Raw genomic sequence first — 7,834 nt, 5'->3', positions numbered from 1 at the left:
CTATGGGGTTTGACATTGCTATTGGAGACGGCACGAAGCTTAGGGCGGAAAGCTTATGTCGCCGAGTCGGTATACGGGTGCAAGGACACAACATCATTGTGGACTTGTATCTGTTGGCGCTACGAGAAGCGGACATTGTCCTTGGTGCTCAGTGGTTACAAAGTTTGAAACCCGTCATATTTGATTTTCGAAGCATGTGGATGAAATATAAACAAGGAAACAAAGATGTGTGGCTTGATGGTGGGGACTTCGCTGATTCCTACGATACAGCCTATGGTGGGGCTGCTTGGTGCGTATGATTTGGTCTATCTTCTTCAGTTAGGACCAGCAAGAGATGAGCCTCAAACGAGTTCAGGTACTATCATTGAATTGTCTAATCTATTAGATAACTTTTCTGGACTATTTGAGGAGCCACAGGAGTTGCCACCGAGGAGAGCGACAAACCATCGCATAGAGATTGTACTTGAGGCTGCACCGGCGAACATGAGGCCATATCGGTATCCACATGTGCAAAAAGAAGTTATCTCAAAGATGGTAGCCGAGATATTGGAGCAAGGCCTTATATAACCAAGTCATAGCTCATACTCATCCCCCGTGCTTTTGGTGCAAAAAAAAGATGGGACATGGCATTTTTTTGTCGACTATTGAGCATTAAACGCTATTACTGTCAAGGATCGGTATCCTATTCCAATTATTAAGGAGTTGCTCGACGAGCTTGCATGGGCGACTATATTTAGTAAGCTTGACTTAAGGGCTGGGTATCATCAAATTAGAGTTCATCCGGCGGATGTGCACAAAACTGTATTTCGGACTCCGGACGGGCATTATGAGTTCCAAGTGATGCCTTTTGGTCTCACCAATGCTTCAATTACTTTTCAAGGCCTCATGAATGATATATTTTGGCCTCTCTTATGATGGTATGTCTTAGTATTTTTTGACGATATTTTGGTGTATAATAAGACTGAATTGGAGCATTGGCGGCATTTGGAAAATGTGCTGAATTTGGTAGAACAAAACCAATTGAAGATCAAGAAGTCCAAGTGCCTATGGGGAGTACCGAAGGTGGAATATTTAGGCTACATCATTTCAGCGAATGGTGTAGCGGCAGATCCTCAAAAGGTTGCATGTATGACTGCTTGGCCTATTCCTACTACTACCACCGGATTGAGAGGATTTTTGGGGCTGATTGGTTATTATTGTCGATTCATCATCGGATATGGCAAGTAGCCCTCCTCTCACTTCTTTGTTGAAGGACTTTTTTAGATGGACGGATGAAGCCACTTTAGCCTTTGAAAAATTAAAAACAGCAATGACGACGGCACTCATTCTAGGGCTATCGAACTTCACCAAAGAATTCATTATTGAGTGTGATGCATCGGGTGTTGGCATAGGGGAAGTACTAATGCAAGAAGGACGTCCTATTGCCTATCTTAGCAAGGCTTTATTGCAAAAATATCACCAATTATTGACTTATGAGAGAGAGATATTGACAATTCTGCATGCGGCGTCAAAGTGGAGGCCTTATTTGATCGGTAGACGATTCATTATCCGAACCGATCAAATGAGCCTTCCATACTTTATGGGACAGTGCATACACACTCCGGCACAGCAGCAATGGATCACAAAATTGCTGGGGTATGATTATGAAATTCAATACAAGAATGGAACGGAAAATAGAGCATCGGATGCACTATCGCGCCAACCCGATACCGCCGAGCTTGCAGCCTATTCATCTCCTACCTTTTTCTTCCTTGATGAGCTGAGGTATACATGTACATCTGACCCAGATATTTTGAGATTATTGCAGGAGGTGATGGATAATTCAGAGCGCCATCCAGAGTTGGAGAATCGAAGCGGTTTGCTGCTGGACTGCGAATGCATTCAGATGTTGGAGCGTATTGGTCCGGTTGCATATCGTTTGGAGCTGCCGGAGGGGTCGAGAGTGCACCCTGTCTTTCATGTTTTATTATTGAGAGAGCACATTGGAGATTGTTGGATTGGTTCTACCGGAGCCATTGGAGGAGATAGAGATCGTAGAGCTAGTTCGAGTACTTGCTAGACGCCGATGACGACATGGTACCAAATTGGAGATAGAGATTCTAGTATAGTGGCTTGGCAAACCATCTGATAAGGCGACATGGAAGTTGGAGACTGATATCTTGGAGTGTTTCCCTAACTTTTCACCTTAAGGGCAAGGTGGGGGAAGCGTGATGGGCTGATACACTTAGTTAGGATCTTTTCTTATTGCATTTGGTGTTTATTTTCATTAAAATAAAATTCTTATAGGTCGCGTTCGAACGCATGTGGAGTCACGTTCGAGCGCTTGTGAATGCTTGTGAACGCCTTGTGAACACCCGCGTTTGTGAACGCCTTGTGAACGCGTTTGTGAATGCTCGTGTTCGAACGACTTGTGAACGACTGTGTCGCATTCGCAAATCTAGAGAAGGGACTTTTTGAGTGCATTCGAACACGATCGGGTGCGTTCGAACGCGATCAACAGGAATCCTCTAGAATTAGGATTTCATATTGTTTTAGAACTTGTTGGCTAGCCTCTATAAATATGTGGATAGCAACCAACTTCATATGAGAATTGGATTCTTAATTTCTTGCCTCCTATCTTCTCTCTAGACTCCTCCCTTCTCCCTTTTCACCATCCTTCCACCTCTACCGTTGGAAAGGTTTCTCCTCGCTTCTAATCTCCCTCGTCTGTCAAATCACCCCTCTTCTTTGGGATCTCGACCACTTCGTTCCCTTCATCTACTTTCCTTAATCACTTCCACAATCCACCCTCATCTCCATACCTATCCATAACCCTAATATCCACTCCACCCGTCACCACCACCATCACCCACGTTATTCCATGTTTTCGTCCCTAGTACAGTTTGAATATGTGAAGGGCGTAAATACGAAAGTTGTAGATTAGGAAGTTAAAGATCCAACCCAATTAGTTTCGTAATTTTCTGACTAATGGAAAATATCTGACGAATATGTTTCCTCGAAGGAATCTTAGTGTAGTCTATCTTTGGTTCCAGATCTTATCAAATTGGTATCAGAGCCTTACAATTGGTATCAGAGCCTATCAATTTAGTATCAGAGCTTATCAATTGATATCAGAGCCTATCAATGTGATTCATACATTTTAGAGACATGTGATAATGATTAGATTAATGATGATATGATGACATAAACTATTGTATGTGAGGTTGGGATATTAGTCCTAGTGGTACCCGATGACACAGGATTAGGGCATCTTTTGAGCTGCGTGCTCCTTATTCTGCTGCATGTGACGATTTGAGCTGCGTGCTCCTTATTCTGATGTGTGCGATGATATATATATATATAGGGTTATGGGCTTACGACTAGGGTCCTTAGCCTGATGGTCACAGACTACCAGTCATATGCAGTGTCGTCAGGCATGTACGGGCAATGTTACCGCTAAATACATAATTTCCACCTCGTTGTTTGTATGATTTGTGGATGGATATGAAATTACTGTGCATGAGCCTATGATGGAGTAAATAAGAATGGATATAAACTCTGCATGAGTCTTTATTATGATATATAAATTGTATGATAAGTTGGAAAATAATACATGGATATGTGACAATTGCGACTTGATTATTTCCTTCATTTTAGCATCTTTATATATTGTCATATTCATGTAAGTATGAAATTTATTTTTGCTATATTTACATTATCTTTAGACTATTGTGGATTACACTTGCTGGGCAATTATGCTCACTATCTTTGATGGAATATATTATTACATATTTAGAGGAGGATTTAGAGGAGGATTATGAGTTCAATATGGAGTAGCTGCTACACATACTTAGACATTTTTCCTTTTATTATGTAGAGAATGTTATAGCTCCTGCGTGAGCTGGATAGTATGGGTTTGTATGGACATATGTTTCTGGAGATTTGTTGTGACCAATGATTTGTGGTTCTTGTCTTGTTGGATTTATGTTCCTATTTAGTAAAGTAGTTTTTATTATTTAATATTGATTAATAAGTCACGTGAATATCACGTGGGCATCTGGCACGTGATTAGCATGTGTCCTATAGTAGTGGTGTTTCACAAACGCCCTCAAGGCCATTTGAATACATTTATCTAAGAGCTAGAAGATTAGTCAGGCGTTCAAACACCCTGAAGGTTATTCGAATGTATTTTTCCGAGAGTCAAAAAATAAAGTGGCGTTCGAACGACGATGGCAAGGAACTTAGTTTAGGTATTTTAATTAAATGTTTTTTTATTATGTTAGGCAGTAAAATTTGAGCATGTTTGATCCTATTGCCAAGTCTAGTCGAGTCAGGGAGCCACCTATAAATAGATGTTGTGTGTAGTTGGATAATTATCTTGGATTATTGAAGTTAATTTTCAAGATCGTCTTCTTCCTCCTTGTTCAACTACCTCCACGCTTTTGACCCTAGCCATCATCTAGGATCTTCATTGCTGCCTTCTTTTTCATCTGGCCAAACCCCCTTGACTTTAAGGATACATCTTCTCTATCCCTTTTCTACTGACTACTTCGATCAATCCCAAAATTACTCTACCATCTAACTATTTGATCTACAATTACATCTTAACTTTGGAAATTCGCAGTAACCCTAACGTTTTACTTGTGAGTTAAAATCTAGTTCTATCTTCAAATTTGGACTCGTAGTGATCGTGGTGTTAGGAAGGTGATCATTACAGATATTGATCAATAACTAGAGACTGATCAAGATTATTTTGTGCCACCTTTATTTGAACTTCCACCAGAGTGGTGTAACATAGATTGGCCACCTCTATGGTCATTGGTAACCAAGTACAATGTATATCAATTGTTTTGTAGAATATTAGTGGTGAGCGATGTGTTGGTCTATTATTTAAATGCAAAGATGAGTTGTATATGTATTTCAAAAATATGCAATTACCTTCACCATCTATAAAAGGTTAAATATTATATTCCTACCATTTTATATGTAAAGTGTCAACAAGATGATATTTATCAATGCAGAGTACGAGCGTATATTCACAATTACTATGAAATGTGGGAAATAATAAAATATATTGGTCCTCATACTTGTCTCAACCCTTCACTAAATGCGAATAATCATCAATTAAATATCAGATTTGCAGCTAACGAACTTATAGATTCTATGAGAAAGAATATAAGTATAAAAATAGTTAGTCTCCAATAAGAGATTATTAATACTTATTATTATCAGATTTTATACCGAAAGGTTTGGAGTATGAAATAAAAGGTCATGACAAATCTATTTGGTGGTTGGATAGAATCGTGTAAGCAATTGCTTTCATATATGATGGAAGTGAAATGCAAAAATCCTGATATAGTGGTTCAATAAGATAAAGCCAGATTGGATGACCCAAATATGAATATGTTTAAGAGTGTTTTTTAGTCATTTGGAGCTTCAATTCATGGATTCAAACATTATAGGCTTGTAATAAGTATTAATAATATATATCTATATGGTAAATTTAAAGGTATCTTAATTATTGTTACAGGCACTGATGGAAATGATCCGATATTTCTTCTTGCATTTGCTATTGTAGAAAGCGAGAATGCGTCAAGTTGGGGTTGGTTTCTTACATATTTGCGTCATCTTATTGTGCATCAAAGAAAAAGAATTTATTTAATTTCAGATCGGCATGCTAGGATATTAGCAACTACCTTATTACATCTATTCAATTGGAATAAGCCAATAGTTTATCACGGCATTTGTTTGCATCATATGGTTAGCAACTTTAATAAACACTTTCACAATACTACTTTAAAGAATTTTGTTTATCAAGCTACTATAAAAAATCAAGTCTAAAAGTTTGACTTTCGAATGTCACGAATTGAGCAATTATATCCACATGCAACAAAATGGCTTGGTAACATCCCAGTTGAAAAGTGGGCTCTAGCTCACGAAGGTGGACATCGTTACAGACTCATGACTACAAATTTGTCTAAGTTGTTGATAATGTATTACTTAATGCTCGATTCTTGCCAATAACAAATTTGGTGCAAGTAATATTTTGTTGCTTAGTCTATTACTTTTATGCAAGCCGCAAATAAGGAGACGATTATTTAAGAACTAACCAATGGTTCATGCCTAACATCACAGCTACTATGAATGCAGATCTTAAGATGGCAAACTTACACATTGTGTGTGGGTTTCATCACCATCAAGGTATTTTTGGTGTTACCACTAAACGTTTTTTATAAAGTACAACAAGAGGTGAACATGGTCAATCAATTAATCCTAGCAAGAATATTTACACTTGTAGAAATTAGCAACAATATCGATATCCTTGCACACACGTACTTGCCACTTGCAAGTCTATTCAGCTTAGCTTGATGTAATTTGTTGATAAGATATACACAATTGAAGCATGTATAAACACATGGAGACCTGAGCTTACACCACTTAGCGATCAATGCTATTAGCCCAAGTACGATGGTCCAATCTTGTTACCTAATCCATTAATGAAACAGATTAGTAAAAGGCAGCCAAAATTGACAAGGATTCATAATATGATGAACGAAAGGGAAAAACGCCAAGCAATCACATGTGGGCATTGTAAATAATAAGACCATAATTCACAAACTTGTCATGTTACAAATGAAGAGTTAAACACAGACACTGCTATTAAATATAATAAGTTTGCACTTTCTTAAATATTTAGCATGTTTATTGTCTTATGTGTCATGTTACTTTTTTATGTCATAATCTTTAACATACTTATGAATGTAATTTCATGCAGTTGTGAGGACATGGTTGCATGTGAGGATCTAGGCCCTATAGATGGATCTGTCTTAATGTTGCTGAAACAATATAGATATGAAGCTATTTAGAGATGTGAGATAAGAGCTATCTTTACTTACCATCTTTCTCTTTCTCTTAGGACTTAATGAAAGTGGAATAAACATTTACTTACCATATGTTTTGAGCTATCTTTACTTACCATGTTTTATTGGTTAAAAACCTTGTTATAGATGATTCATATGACATGCTCCAAGTGGTTCATATGACTTATTTATATTTTTGCAAATTGCAAGATTCGAGTGGCCTTCACTTGTCGACATTGTTTTACACAAACTTTGAGACAGTGGGTGCCATATTCACGAGTTCTTTGTCTTCCTATCCAAAGAGGATTTTATTTTGCCTATAGAATAGCAGAGACGAAAGACACACATTTCGTCTCGCAATCGGGGAGGTCACTATGACTTTACAAGATGTTGCGATATTTATGGGTTTGTGTGTCCATGGTCTAGTTGTCACTGGTAACACAAATTACAAATGGTCGGAGTTATGTCTAGAGCTTTCAAGAGTTACACCACCTCAGACTGCTATGCGAGATTCATTAATTCAGATGCAGTGGTTGCGTGACACATTTGCGACGCTACCCACAAATACTAATGATCAAACCATACAAAGATATGCTTGGGCCTATATTTTATCACTTTTAAGAGCTACAATTTGGCTAACAAGTTAAGAGCTATAGTCTAGTTGATTTATTTACCTTTATTACGGGACTTGTCTAGCATTACTTTATTAAAAATTATGTCGAGCTTCTAACCTCGATGCATCAATGATAGCTGGCCCCTTTGTCTTGTTACATGTATAATCTATTTCTATTTGTTTAATCTATTTTTTTATATTTATGAGATTATATATATATATATATTATATTGGTAAATCAGGTTTGGGCATAGAAACGCCTATATGTTGGATGACTGGATAGGCTCCCACCTCCTATCAAAGTAGTTATTGATCATATTGAGCAGCATGAGGCCCAAGGTGATCAGCCACCCGTAGTGCCACCCTCACCTGCAGATCTACT

The sequence above is a fragment of the Typha latifolia genome, chromosome 12 (genome assembly GCF_019914945.1).
Source record: "Typha latifolia isolate L0001 chromosome 12, TyphaL0001v2, whole genome shotgun sequence".
Taxonomy (NCBI): domain Eukaryota; kingdom Viridiplantae; phylum Streptophyta; class Magnoliopsida; order Poales; family Typhaceae; genus Typha; species Typha latifolia.
This window is presented reverse-complemented; position numbering follows the sequence as displayed.